Source organism: Carcharhinus amblyrhynchos, chromosome 26 (genome assembly GCF_965287045.1).
Source record: "Carcharhinus amblyrhynchos chromosome 26, sCarAmb.v2.hapA, whole genome shotgun sequence".
NCBI lineage: Eukaryota > Metazoa > Chordata > Chondrichthyes > Carcharhiniformes > Carcharhinidae > Carcharhinus > Carcharhinus amblyrhynchos.
The window spans coordinates 7,623,848-7,639,641 of NC_137349.1; the positions used below are offsets into that span (position 1 = coordinate 7,623,848).

Here is a 15,794-nt window from a genome sequence, read left to right on the forward strand (position 1 = left end):
TCTCCCAAGTTGTTTCCTAAATGGAATTACTGAGCCTAACGAGAGGCATCCATAATTAATTATGCATTATTATGTCGATTGTCAGTTTTACGAATTAATGAACTCGGCTAACTTATAAACAGACTAAACATTATAAATGTTTTTTCATTTCTGCTCAACATCAAAAACTGACAGGACCACATCGAAAATGAATTAGATAAAGACTGGCTCCTGGATCGGAGCATGCGCACAATGAATCCCATGTAACAGTGAAAGGCAACACGTGGAGAAGCGCATGCGTAGTACGATCCGGCCGTCACTCCTGGACCGCGCCTGCGCAATTCTCGGATGACGCATGCGCTGTCCGATCCGGCCGTGATTCTCGGACAACGCATGCGCCATCCGATCCGGCCGTGATTCTCGAACGACGCATGCGCAGAGACGTGCCGCGTTTGGTGGTGTAGGTGGCTGTATTTAGTGTCATAAAACGGTGAGTTTAATGAGAATATTTCTCCATGAAGATCGTGTGGAGCGAATGCCAGGAAATCGGCATGTGTCTCCTGGTTTACTGACAAGGGACAGTTATGGTTTAGCCCCTGTAAGTTGGGTTATTTCACTGACGGCTAAGTGTTGAGTAGAAGGCGCTCAGGGATGCTAGGCCCAAACTGGAATGTTCTGTCCTTGTGCTACTCCGGCTTGTGTTTCCTATGCTTCACTGTGTCATCTGGTGATGTGTGGCACGTTCTTCGCAGAGATCACTGCACGGCCCTTCTTCTGTTTTCACTGACGTGCCTTCCGAGAGTAGGTAAAAATTGGGTGATAATTCAGTAGATTTAATGATGTATTGGGACTAATATGGCATAAGGACAGTTAATTCTCATTGAGTTATCAGCTGTTTCATTGCTCGTTTACTATTCCCTCAAGTTACATTTGGTGCCCAGAATAGAGATGTTCCCTTCAACCACAGTTCAGCTTTGAAAGAACTGAGACTAAGCGACATGGTGGTACAGTGGTTACCACTGCTGCCTCACAGTGCCAGGGACCAAGGTTCAGTTTCTGGCTTGGGTCACTGTCTGTGCAGAGATTGCATGTTCTCCCAGTGTCTGCATGAGTTTCTTTCTGGTGCCCTGATGAAGGGTCATTTAGAGTTGAAACATTGGCTTTATTCTCTGATGCTGTCAGACCTGCTGAGGTTTTCCAGAATTCTCTGATTTTGTTTGAAAGGTCTGAATTGGGCTGCTTGCCCTACATAATTACAGGACACTTGTTAGCACTACACCTCTTGTTAATTGTCATATTAAAGGTATATGTGTGCTGGGGATTGATTTGATTTATTTTGTCACATGTATTAACATACAATCAAAAGTACTGTTTCTTGCGTGCTATACAGACAAAACATACCGTTCATAGGGAAGGAAACGAGAGAGTGCAGAATGTAGCATTACAGTCGTAGCTAGGGTGTAGAGAAAGATCAACTTAATGCGAGATAGGTCCAGTTAAAAGTCTGACAGCAGCAGGGAAGAAGCTGTTCTTGAGTCGGTTGGTACGTGACTTCAGACTTTTGTATCTTTTTCCCAAATGAAAAAATTTGAAGAGAGAATGTCCACGTTCCATGGGGTCCTTAATTATGCAGGCTGCTTCGCTGAGACGGTGGGAAGTGTAGACAGATATATATTCTGCTTCCTATTCTAGGGTTTGTACAGTCAGTTGCAATAGGCAGAATAGCAGCATCCTTCCTTTAAACAAACTTGTTAGAGATAAGTTTTCCAAAATTTATTTTGCATTGATACAGAATTATCTCATGTATTAGATATAAATTTATTGTACATTTGATTTTCTTCTTTACTGTTTGTGACTTTTCCTTTTCATATTCTTTTTTCCAAACCCTTTCGGTTCCTTTATTCTACACATTTGATTTTTCTTTTCTGATTCCTCCTTTGTTACATTTATCTGTCTATTGTTTAAAGAACGCTTATTGACTTAGAATCATAGAAACTCTACAGTGCAGAAAGAGGCCATTTGACCTATTGAGTCTGCACCAACCACAGTCTCACCCTGGCCCTACCCCCTTATCCCTACATATTTACCTGCTAATCCCTCTAACCTACGCATCTCAGGACACTAAGGGGCAATTTTAGCATGGCCATTCAACCTAACCCACACATCTTTGGACTATGGGAGGAAACCAGAGCACCTGGAGGAAACCCACGTAGACACAGGGAGAATGTACAAATTCCACACAGGCAGTGACGCAAGTTTGGAATCGAACCGAGGTCCCAGGAACAGTAGTCCTCACCACTGTGTTACCATGCCATCTTGTATTGAATTTGTAAATAACCTTACTGAGAAGCAGACCAAATTCCTCTTGTCTGTTTTTACCCTTTCTCCTCAATCTTAATTCTATCTCTAGTCAGGGAAATTAACTGTTATTGCACTGTGACGGAGGAAGGGATAACCTTGTTTCATAGGAACAGAGGAATTGGGAGCAAAAGTAGATAAATTCAGCCCTTTGAGCCTGCCTGCCATTCACACAAGTCATGGCTGGCCTCTCCCTGGTCTCAAATCCACCTCCATGCCTGTTCCCCATATCCTTTAACCTATTTTATAAAATCAGAAGTATATCTAACTCCTTCTTGAAATCAATGATTCAGAATCTACCGTGCTATGGGGCAGTAAGTTCCACAAATTCACGACCATCTGCAAGAAGTGGTTCCTCTTTATCTGTTTTAAATTTACCGTCTCTCAACCTATACCTGTGACCTCTTGTTCTGGATTGACCCACAAGAGGAAACATTTGGTGCACACTTACTCTATCAGTTCCTCTTTGAATTTTATACTCGATCAGATCCCCTCATCCTTCTAAACTCCAGCGCATATAAACCCAAACTGTTTAATCTCTCCTCATCTGTCAACCCTTTCATCCCTGGAATCAATCTGGTGAACCTTCTCCAACTATCTCCAAAGCCATCAAATCCTTCCCCAAATATGAGATCAAATCTGCACGCTACTCCAGGTGTGGTCTCTCCAGGACTCTATACAATTGCAACAACACTTCTCTACTTTTATACTCCAATCCTTTCATAAGAAATGATATCATACCATTTACCATTTTTATTGCATGTTGTATCTGAATACTTACTTTCCCAGCATACTCGCCTGATTTTTCATTCCACGAACAGGAAAACGTAGTGGAAGATAGACAAGGACGTTTGGGTGGGGATCACTACTTCATGGTGCTGCATGATCTAGATGCAAACTGACTATGAATTCAAAGATAGTTAGCATTTGGTAGCTCTATACTCACTTCCTACACTTGAACAGTTGGTGTCATTTCCACAATAATTCTCTGATTAAATTGTTCTCATTTGCTGTTATTCTTAATAAGGCATTTTTGCCTTTGATTTTTGTTGATATTTCAGAATCAGTACAATGTAGCATTGATTAAAAAAACATCAAATCAATGCTGTGTTTATCCTATGTGATATCCAGCTTATTTTAAGTTGTTAAACACACTTCTTCAAATAGTTATAAAACGTTAGGTACTTCTGAGATAGATTAGCAATTACATTGCAACTTGAAAAGATCCCCAAAAAAACAATTAAATTTACCTCCCAGTTCTTTTGATTTATAGAAATTAGACTTTTTGAAGTCTTTTTGGATGACCTGCCAGCTTAAGTGTGGCTTCAGCCTAGAAGAACAATGCACTGTACATTGCACAATATACTGCTCTTGCTGTGAAAACACATTACCTGTTTTACTCAGCAAAACTGTAGGAGATCTGTGCATATTAAAACATGGAAGCTATTTCCATTAATGAAACTGAGCTAGACAGATCACTGGTTTGATTGCCACAGTAAATTAACTAATCTTTACAAAATTGGCGGGAAAATCAGTAAAGAATCTGGAAGTATCCATTGATCCTCCCCCTCGCTGCAAAGTGTGAAAGTGTAAATGTTGGGTAAGGATAGGAGCCATCGAAGATGTGATGTACTCAAAAGCCAAGTAGCCTGCCAGCACTCAGGTTTTCTGTGCATATGTAAAGAATTGCTTCTTGAAAAAAAATACTGCGGGATGAACGTAAGATCACAAGAAATAGGAGTAGAAATAGGCCACTCACTATCAAGCCTGCTCCACCATTCTGTAAGATCATGGTTGATATTGTGGCTGGCCTTAGCTCTGCTTTCCTCCATAACCTTCAATTCTCTTGTAAACCAAACACCTCTCTAACTCAGTCTGGAATTTATCCAATGAGCCACCTCCTCCACTCTGTAGGAGAGAATTCCAAAGGTAAATAACCCTCTGAAGGAAGGAGTTTCTTCTCAACTCCATCTTCAGTGGGAGACCCCTTAATTTAAAATGGGTTCTCAATTCCCCCACAACAAGGAAAAATGCTCCTAATATCTACCATGTCAAGCCCCTTCAGAATGACACAGCTGGATGGGAAGGTGAGCTGTGAGGAGGATGCAGAGATGCTTCAATGTGATTTGGACAAGGTATATGAGTAGGAAAATGCATGGCAGATGCTGTTTAATGAGGATAAAGGTGAGTTTATCTATTTTGGTAGCAAAACAAGAAGACAGATTATTATCTGGTTATAAACTAAGAGAGGGGAATGTGTAATAAGATGTGGGTGTCCTTGTACACCAGCTGCTGCAGGTGCAGCAGGCAGTAAAGAAGGCAAATAGCATGTTGGTCTTCATAGGGAGACAATTTGAGTACAGGAACAGGGATGTCTTGCTGGGCCTTGGTGAGGCCAAACCTGGAATATTGTGTGCAGTTTTGGTCGTCACGTCTGAGCAAGGATTTCTCGAGCCAGGAAAGATATCCAGTGTCCTGGCCAATCCACATAATTTAAAAAAAAAATTACCTAGACATTATCACAGTGCCGTTGTAGAAGTCGCACCTGGTATTCCCAAGCAGTCTCCCAACCAAGTACTGGCCTGAGTCTGCTTAGCTTCCGAGATCAGGTGTTTTCAGACTATTTGGCTGTAGGCAAAGCATAAGAAGTTGTGCATGAGGTTCTAAATAAATCATCAAGGAACTGAGCCTGAGTCAACTGCTTGGAAAGTAGTTATGCTTACCTCTATACCATTATTGCCCACTAAGCCAGCATTTATTGCCCACCCCTAAATGTCCTTGAGAGGGTAGTGGTGAGCTACCTTCTTGGACAGCCGCAGTCCATCTGATGTTGCCTACATGTAAGTAATTGTCACAATTATTGGTACAGAATTATACTGAGCCTCAAAATACCTTTTATAAAGCTTAATAGCATAGGCTTTCCAGGCTACTGTTCATATTTTGTTCACTTTTTAAATTTATCTGAATATTTGTTATGCTCCCTCTTTATCGCTGTGCCTTTCTGGACTAGCTCTGTAAAAAGATGTAGGATGGATAGAGGAAAAAACCTGGAGCCAATGCGGCAGAGCATTCCTCAGTATGAAAATGTATTTGGCATGTTGGCTTTAGTTGTAAGATATTTGCTTTAGTGTGTTTTTGACTCGGCAACCTTTCAATAAGCAGTTCATCTATTGCAGACCTTTGCAACTGAGAAGTTGCAAACTCTGGTTGCTTGCCCATAGGTTTGCTTTTCTTCTTCCCCCAAACCTCCTTGGATGGAAAGATACTGTCTCTGCCCTTCCTATCATTCCATACCACGTGCAACTTCAGTGTGTTTCAACGTTGTCACTAATCTTCCTCATCAAATCCTTTTTATCATTGCAGTCCTACAGTAATTTTAAGATTGTTGCTAAAGCAAAGTTTATTTATTAGTCACAAGTAAGGCTTACATTAATACTGCAATGAAGTTACTGTGAAGTTCCCCTAGTCGTCACACTCCAGCGCCTGTTCGGGTCAATGCACCTAACCGTGTCTTTCGCACTGTGGGAGGAATCCGGAGGAAACCCATGCAGACATGGGGAGAATGTGATCCAAGCCAGGAATTGAACCCAGGTCCCTGGTGCTGTGAGGCAGCAATGCTAACCACTGTGCTGCCCCTGTATCAATGAATGGTGATTACAAAATCAGGGAAAAAAAACTTTCATAAGTCATCCATTGATGTAGTTGAATAGAAAATAATAGGATCAAATTGAACTGTTCCTCTGGAGAAGTCCTAAGCCTCAGGAATAGCACGCAATGCGTTAGAGCAATTATCTGAATCTCAGTTCCAATCTTAAATTGGAATGGTGAGACTAATTTAGTTCATTTAAGAAATGATTTCATTAGTTTTTTTTATGTGTGAAACTCATAAAGAACAAAGAAAATTACAGCACAGGAACAGGCCCTTCGGCCCTCCAAGCCTGCATCGACCATGCTGCCTGACTTAACTAAAACTCCCTAAGCTTCTGGGGACCATATCCCTCTATTCCGATCTCATTCATGTACTTGTCAAGACGTCCCTTAAAAGTCACTACTGTACCCGCTTCTACTATCTCCCCAGGCAACGAGTTCAAGGCACTCACCACTCTGTGTAAAAAAAAACACAACTACCTTGTACATCTCTTTTAAAACTTGCCCCTCGCACCTTAAACCTCTACGCCCTATTAACTGACTCTTCCACTCTGGGGAAAAAGCTTCTGACTATTCACTCTGTCCATACCTCTCATAATCTTGTAGACTTCTATCAGGTCTCCCCTCAATCTCCATCACTCTATTGAGAACAAACCAAGTTTCTCCAACTCTCCTCATAGCAAATGCCCTCCATACTAGGTAACATCCTGGTTAATCTTTTCTGTACCCTCTCCAAAGCCTCCGCATCCTTCTGGTAGTGTGGCGATCAGAATTGAACACTATATTCCAAGTGTGACCTCACTAAGTTCTATAAAGCATCAACATGACTTGCCAATTTTTAAACTCAATACCCCAGCTGATGAAGGCAAGCATGCCATATGCCTTCTTGACTATCTTCTCCACCTGCATTGCCACTTTCAGTGACCTGTGGACCTGTACACCTAGATCCCTTTGCCTAGCAATACTTCTAAGGGCTCTGCCATTTACTGTATATTTCCTATCTGTATTAGACCTTACAAAATGCATTACCTCACACTTGTCATGTAGGCTGAAACGTACATCTGTCACAGTTGTCAACAGACATAGGTTGAGGCAAATTCTTGCAAAAACCTAATCGTGAAAAGAAAATATAAAGTAGCTGTTTGGCTTGTATTGCAAAATGGCATCAACCCTGCTCCCTTTCCACGAATGAACAAGAAATACCTATAATAATCAAAAAATATCAAGAAGTGGTCAGTGGACAGCTCTCTGGAAAACAAAGCTCATAACATTTTGGATATGTGCCCTTCACCAATCAGAGCAAGGTTATGATCTCACAGCTTTTTTTTGCTTCTAACCATTGGATCCTGTGGGGTGGATGGCTACATATATAGAACAGCAGTAGTTGTGTTGGTAATGGCCTGTCTTGTGCTTCAAGCTTTAATGGTCAATATGGTAATAAACATATATTTTTAGGACAAAGTTATTTTAAAATGAAACTGCGTCTGTCTCTCTAGATGTCTTATTCGGAACAGATATTTAATTATTTTAAATCCTGGTGGGAAGCAAACTAATTCTGAGTTCTACTGAAATTTGTAAATCAGCTGAGTTTCACACCTATAGTTCAATTAAATGGAGATGTGGAGTTTGCTCCAAAAGGAGTGATTGAGATGAATAGCATAATGCATTGAAGGGAAAAAAAATGAAGGCGAGAAGAATAGACAGTTATGGAGAAAGAGTTTGATAAAAGGCTCATGTGGAACGTAAACATGGCAGGAACTAGTTGGACCAAATGGTTTTGTACATTCTATGTAACCATCTGAACCTTTTGATTTAAATTACTTACCAGTCTCACTCTGTAGTGTCTAACTGTTCTCACACCTAAAACATTGGTAGCAGTGTTTGTTTCGTGTTGTAGAAACAGAAAATGCTGGAAATTTTCAGGCCAGAAATCTTAAGTGGAGAGAGAAAGTTTACATTGCACCAACCTGAAACATTACACCTGTTTCTCTCTCCACAGATTCAGCCTGGTCTTCTGAGTATTTCCAGCATTTTCTGTTTCTGTTTATATTTCAAATTTTTCACATCCATATTATTTTGCCTTTATACATTTTTGAATGAGTACAACTAACAATTCGTTGATATTACCAAATTAAGTGGATATTTTGGTAGCTAAAAACAAAAAACAGTCTTCAGGATTTTAAATGTTACACTGAGCAATATGAAGCTTTCTTTAGGATAACTTTATCATGACAGGCTCCACTTGTTGGCTTGTTCCTTAGCTAAGAAAGATGGTGGAAATTTATAACACAGTTGGAGGCTTTTCTGCCTACCACCACTTTTGTTTTTAACTAGAACAGCTCACAACTAATTCTATTCTTTAGTCAAATAGCATAATGCAACCTTAGAAGTTTTAAAACTAGCATTTTGCAAATCTTATTCCAGGCAAATGAGTGAGTGTGTACAAAGGTAGTTTTTTTTCCCCACTGTCCCAAATGGTCTTGGGCATTCCGTTTCTAAAGTTATGTGAAAATGATGGATTTGATGAGCAACCCACATAATGTTTCCATGTCAACATATTTATATCCCTTACCCAATGTACTACAAAGTGAATATTACATTTCCCACCCTGTTATGAGGTTGTGCATAAATCATCTAGTGCAAGTCTTCTACAAGTATTTATATATAAAACTTTAAGCAAAGTTTCTGATGTGTCTTGGAAACATTTTTCCATGTGAGCTGAATGAAGTGAGCACTTATTGCTATGCAATCTGTCAGTCACACTCCCACAGACTTCTGTGTGACTAAATATAATGATTTTGTTCCAGCAAACTGTTGTTTAATTTTGATCTATGACTTAATGTTAGAATTTAAGCTCTAGCCTTTCATAAAATTTTGAATAAGCAAAGACAGGAATTGAAATCAAATTGTCACCAAGTTTCACTAGGGAAGAATTTTTTTAAAAGACTTTATTCCTGAAGTGTTTTGGAAATAATCTCATAGCAGTTCTTTGGATTCGGAAGACTAAGGTTGAGGCTGAGCTTCCCAATTAATTTTAGATAATGAGATATAGGAGCAGAATTATGCCATTTGGCCCATTGAGTCTGTTCCGCCATTCAATCATGGCTGGTAAGTTTCTTAACCCCATTCTTCTGCTTTTTCCAATAACTTTTGACCCCCTTACCAATCATCTATCTATCTCTGTCTTTAAAAACTCTCAAGACCTGGTTTCCACAGCCTCAGTGACAGTGAATTCCATAGATTCACCACCCTCTGGCTAAAGAAATTCCTCCTGATCTCGATTCTAAAGAGTTGTCCCTTTACTCTTGAGGTTGTGCCCTTGGATCTTAGTCTCCCCTTCTAGTGGAAACGTTTTCAGTGACAACTTATTATAACTGTGTAGCATCTTCAACATAATAAAACAATCCAAGACATTTCACAAGAACATTATACAGAGATAAATAGCTATAAATAGTTTAAAATGGTAACTGAAACATGATATCAGACAGTAGTTTTCCTTTACATTGTACCCCAAAAGTGTCACAAAGAAGTAAGGATATTGGCGCTCAAACCAGGAAGTTAGAAGAAACCAATACAAAAGCAAAATACCACAGATGGAAATCTAAAATATAAACAGGAAGTGTTGGCGTTATTCACCATGTCAGGCTGCATCTGCCGCGAGAAGAACAAAGTTAACGTTTTGGGTCAGTCTCACTTAGAACTAGGAAAAGTTTGAAATGTACCAAGTACAGAGGTGGGGAGATACCAGAAACAACAAAAGGGAATGACTGATGTGGTAGAAGGAAAGAGATTAAATTACATGGGATCGTGGTGGAAAACAGAAGAGGGTGGTGACAGGATGAGTTTAAAGTGATCTTGAATGAGAGAAAGAAGTTCTGAAAAGGCCTGCATCAGAGTAAACCTGGCTAAAGCTGGTTGTCAGTAATGACCTTCGAACATAGTATTGCAGGGCAGCTGTTATTATGGAACAATGTCAGTTGAGTTCTTTTATTTACAAGCTTAACCCAGACGATTCGTAGCCCTTGGAATGGGCAGTAGCAGCTTAGCATACAGGTATGTGTATTTGTGTTTGTAAATATTCTACATACACTATTATTAAAGACTATTGGGAAATAAATATTTTATATTTTTCAAGTTAAAATGTAATTCTTAATGAATTTTCTTGGTAATTAGCAGATAATGCAGTTTAGTCCATGGGGGATCTGGTCAGGGACAAGTGGCATTTTAACAGCTTTTGCCTTCCTTCCATGACTCCCTTAGACCATAAGAGACACAAGCAGAATTAGGCCACTCAGCCCATCAAGTCTACTCTGCCATTCAATCATGGCTGGTATTTTTCTCATCCCTATTTTCCTGCCTTTTCCCTACAACCCCTGATTCTCTTTTTAATCAAGAACCTATCTGCCTCTGTTTTAAAGACACTCAATAACCTGGCCTCCACAGCCCTCTGTGGCAAAGAGTTCCACAGATTCACCACTCTCTGGCTGAAGAAATTCCTTCTCATCTCTGTTTTAAAGGATCATCCCTTTAGCCTGAGGTTGTGCCTCTGATTCTAGTTTTTCCTACTAGTGGAAACATCTTCTCCACGTCCACTCTATCCAGGTCTCGTAGTATCCTATAAGTTTCAATAAGATTCCCTCTTATCCTTCTAAAGTCCAATGAGTATAGACCCAGAGTCCTCAATTGTTCCTCATACAACAAGCTCTTTATTCCAGGGATCATTCTTGTGAAGCTCCTCTGGACCCTTTCCAAGGCCAGCATATCCTTCAATCTGTCAAGGCCACAGGAATACAACCTTTAGTTGGTGATTTGATCATTCTGGAGAACGTTATTATTCTCAAAGCATGTGGGCGGCATGGTAACACAGTGATTAGCACTGCTGCTTCACAGCTCCAGGGACCTGGGTTCGATTCCCGGTTCAGGTCACTGTCTGTGTGGAGTTTGGACATTCTCCTTGTGTCTGTGTGGGTTTCCTCCTGGTACTCCGGCTTCCTCCCACAGTCCAAAGATGTGCAGGTTAGTTTGATTGGCCGTGCTAAAAAATTGCCCCATAATGTCCTGGGATGCGTAGGTTAGAGGGATTAATGGGTAAAATATGTAGGGATATGGGGGTAGGGTCTGGGTGGGATTGTGTTCGGTGCAGACTCGATGGGCCTCTTTCTGCACTGTAGGGTTCTATGATTCTACTGAGGTCATAGTATAAAAACATATTGAAGTTGATAGTTTGGGAACATGGGTATGTGAGTTTTCTGTGATTATTGAACTAATCAGAGTATTTTTCAGCAAATTTACATGTTAAAATAAATCCTGTGCACAGAATCTTAGATCATGGAAAGTGCCATTTGGGTCATTAAGCCCTTTGGAATGATCCACCCAGTTAGTCTTACTGTGCTGCACTTTATACTTCATTTCATTCACTTCATAATTTCATTTTGCTTTTGTTATTTTTGAATCCTATTGAACCTGCTTCCACCATTGAAGTAATGCATTCCAGATCCTTGCAACTGGATGTCACTTTGGAGCAAAATATTGAAGGATCTTTACTTCCACAGCTGCTAACTAACCTCTGTATTTCCAGCTTTAAAATAAAAACAAAATTGCTGGAAAAAGTCAGCCTGTCTGGCAGAGTAGATAGAAGCAGAGATAGTGGTTTGAGTCCAACACGACTCTTCAGAACTGAAGAGAGATAGAAATGCAATGGGTTTTGCTGTTGGAAAAAGAGTGAGGGGCAGGTGGAATGAAAATGAACTTCAAGGATAGGTTAGACAGTGGGGAAATTAAACAGCAAGATGTCATGGAACACAAGGCAAAGGAAATAGTGGTGATAGTATTAATGACACAAAACATTGGTCCAGAGTACATGTTAATAGCAGAGTAAATCATTTCAGAAGGAGGCCATTCAGCCCATTATGCCTGCACCAACAACAATCCCACCCAGCCCCTATCTCCACATATTTACCCTGCTAATCCCTCTGACACTACATGACAATTTAATTTGGCTAATCCACCTAACCTGCACATTTTTGGACTGAGCAGAAACCCACACAGACACGGGGGAAAATGTGCAAACTCTGCACAGTCACCCAAGGCCGGAATTGAACCCGGGTCCCTGGCACTGTGAGGCAGCAGTGCTAAGGCCAGCACACTGTGAAAGCAAAAATGAGAAGATACAAAATGGCACTTGAGAGATGCAATTCAAAATGGAGAACAGCTGTGAAGTTGCTTAACTCGATGCCCTCTATTAAGGGGGAAAGGTTCTTCCTATCTATGTCCTTCATAATTTTTATATATGTCATTAAGGACCCACTCAATCATTTCTTCTAAGGGGAACAACCCCAGTCTAACCAACCTCTCTTCCTAGCTGAAATGCTCCAGCCCAGGTAACATTTCTGGTGAATCTCCACTTCACCCTTTCTAGTGCAATCACATCCTTCCTATAGTGCGGTGACTAGAATTCCAGCAGTAGCCTAATGAGCATTTTATGCAGCACCATCATAACCTCTGTGCCTTATAGTATATGTTTCAGCTCATAAAGGCAGATATTCCATATGCCTTAACTACCTTATCCATCTGTCCTGCTGCCTTCAGTGACTATGGACATGCTCCCCAGAGTCCACCTGATTCTCTGGTATTCCTAGCATCCTAATGTTCATTGAGTATTCCTTTACCTTGTTAGACCTCTCAAAATTTGTCACCCCGCACTTTTTAGTAAAGGGTGAATGCATGGCAAGGTGCCATAGAGAAGGATGTTGAGGTGTGGGTGTGATGGAAGAGCAGATCAGGGTGTCATGGAGAGAACAGTCTTTTGGGAATGCTGATGGGAAGCAAGGGGAGGATGTGTTTGGTGGCATCATGCTGGATTGGTGGGAATGGAGGATAATCCTTTGAACATGGAGACAAGTGGTGTGGAAAATGAAGGTGATAACTCTATTGTGGTGCCGAGAGGGAGGAGAACGGATAAGTGCAGAAAGTGGGCCGGACATGATTGAGGGCCCAGTCTACCACAGTCGGGGAGAATCCTTGGCCAAGGCAAAAAGGAAGCACATGTTAGAAACCATTGTGGAAGATGGTAACATCAGGACTAATGTAAAAGAGAAACTGGGATAATGGAACTGGCGTGAGGCAGTGTAGTTGTGGGAATCAGTGATTTTGTCATTAATGTTGGTAGATAGTCTATCGCCAGAAATTGAGACAGAGAAGTCAGGGAAGGAAAGTGTTGGAGATGGATCAAGTATGAAGTGTGGAAAATGAAAATGATTGGCATTTTGCAGCCTTCTGGACTCAGCACTGAATTCAACAACTTCAGACCATGAGCTCTGGCCTCTATTTTGAATATTCTTCTCCAAAAGCCAATCTGTATCTTGTTCTCATGAATTTTGCTTTCAGACAGCACTGATCTTTATTCAGCTATTGATAGCTTCTCTGGACTAGTGCTTTGTATTTTCATGGTACCATTACCTCTTCCATGACCCCGTTTCATCATTTAATTTCCTCTGCCCTTTACCCTTTCCTTGACCTTCACTTTTGCTCCACCTGCATCCCCCCCCCCCCCATTTCAACAGCATAAAACTATCACTTTCCTACCTGTCCTCAGTTCTAAAGAGTTAGATTGAACCCAAAATGTTAACTATCCTATCTCCACAGATGCTGCCAGAACTGCTGAGTTTTTCCAACATTCTGTTTTTATTTCAGATCTGCTTTATTTTGTTTTTATTCCCAGCTTTACTCTGTGATTGAAAAGTGCTGTATATTATTTCAGCTTCTGGGCAGCACAGTTGATAGTTCTGCAGCCTCACAGCTGTGGAGTTTGCACATTTTCCCAGTGTCTGCATGGGTTTTCTCCAAAGTCCAACACATGCAGGTTAGGTGAACTTGCCACTGTGTGTGTGTGTGTTGGCTACTGTCCCAATGTATCACCCTGGCTATGTTTTTGTGTTGTATTTTGGGATGGGTCCTTGGGAGACATGCTTTTGTCATCTTATGGACAAGCTTGAAAAAGGAGGGGAAAAAGCATTTAGGTCACCATAATTCTGTTCCCCAAAATGCATCACAGGCACTTTGTGAAGAAATTACTTTCAGGTGGAATTATTTTCTAGATCCGTACAATAGCCATATTATGGAAAACAGTGTCTCAGTCAGCAGAATGCAGCTTTGTCCCAGTTGCCTGGGATGTATTTGAATTTGGGTTCAGAAGTGAGAGGCTACTGCCTTATTACTGTGTCATACAGTTCAGCAGATGTTTGTTCATTGAGCTAGGTTGTGTAGTCAAATGGTAAATTAACAAAGTTAAGGGCCCGCAGAAAGCACCTAAAACTATATATAGTGCCTATTAATTTTGGTTCCAGGGCAGTGCCATCTGTGCACCAATCCTAGGTGTTCATATTGCTGAATCTGAATATACTACCCAGGTGTAAACTAACTCGTCTACCACAGGGTTGAGGATGGTTTTTAACTGTGAAAATTATGGGAGCTATCACACCATTTCCCAGTGTCGGCATAATTTTTTTATTCATTGGCTGGTCAGCATTTATTGCCCATCCCTAGTTGCCCTTGAGAAGGTGGTGGTGAACTGCCTTCTTGAAGCGCTGCAGTCCATGTTCTGTGGGTTGACCCACAGTGCTATTAAGGAGGGAATTCCAGGATTTTGACCCAGCGACTGCAAAAGAACGGTGATATATTTCCAAGTCAGGACAGTGAGTGGCTTGGAGGGGAACTTGCAGGTGATGGTGTTCCCATTTATTTGCTGCCCTTGTCCTTATAGATGGAAGTGGTCGTAGGTTTGGAAAGTCCTGTCTGAGGGCCTTTGGTCAATTGCTGCAACGCATCTTGTAGATAGTACACACTGCTGCTACTGAGTGTCAGTAGTGGAGGGATTGAATGTTTGTAGATTTGGTGCCAATTATGCAGGCTGCTTTGTCCTGGATGGTGTCAAGTTTCCTGAGTGTTGTTGGAGTTGCATCCACCCAGGTAAGTGGGGAGTGTTCCATCACACTCCTGACTTGTGCCTTTAGATGGTGAATAGGTTCTGGAGAGTCAGGAGGTGAGTTACTCGCCGCAGTATTCCTAGCCTCTGACCTGTTCTTGAACATGGACTGCTTCAGTTCTGAGGAGTCACAAATGGTACTGAACATTGTGTAACCATTGGCAAATATCCTCATTTCTGACCTTATGATGGAGTGAAGCCAGTATTAGCCAGGTTTGTACACATGCAAGACCAGTAGCGCAAGACTTGTAAAGCTTTAGTTGTTAATGTCATCTGCTATTGTTAAATTTCAATTTCATTTAATAAAGGACCTCAGTCATCAGTGTTATACATTACACTGTTTGAATAAACTGTGCTTGACTATTCTTGCAAATGCAACAAAATCCTAAGGGCAAGAGTAAAGGTGAGGCTAATTGAATATTGGACTCTTGTGATTCATATAAGTATTATTAGTCAAATTCTATTTTTACGTATAGTTTCTTGGTATAATACTTTTATGTTAAACCCATCATATCCTAACCTGATTAAAATCTTGCACAGATCTTAGACTTTTTGTTCTATGTCAAATCATGTAAAAGTAATTAATGGCAATAAATTAATTTCTTTCTACCCTTCCTCCATAAAATCATAAAGCTATCAATCCCAAAATAAATGTATATGTGCATTTGTAAATGTTTCTGGAAAAATCGCTGTTCCCCAGCTACTGATATTTTTCTAATTTTCCCAGTGTCAGATAATTTAGTATTACTAATTTGTGTGGTCAGCTTTCACTTTTATTCTACTATTGTGAACTCAGTGATCTTATGCACGTCAGAAATATCTTTTC

The 15,794-nt window shown here is 40.7% G+C and overlaps 1 protein-coding gene across 4 annotated transcripts in view; it reads left to right on the top strand.

The window, feature by feature from the left end:
• The first annotated feature begins 386 nt into the window (after positions 1–386).
• LOC145358855 (small glutamine-rich tetratricopeptide repeat-containing protein alpha-like) overlaps positions 387–15,794 on the top strand; it is a 36,996-nt gene continuing 21,588 nt past the window's right edge. For 2 of the 4 annotated variants that reach the window (XM_080213192.1, XM_080213196.1), the window contains exon 1: positions 387–469. The gene's annotated coding sequence lies outside the window, so the exon portion shown is untranslated. Of the gene's footprint in view, positions 470–507; positions 578–10,020; positions 10,039–15,794 lie in introns of those variants that run through there. The other 2 variants (XM_080213193.1, XM_080213194.1) reach the window with 2 other exon arrangements.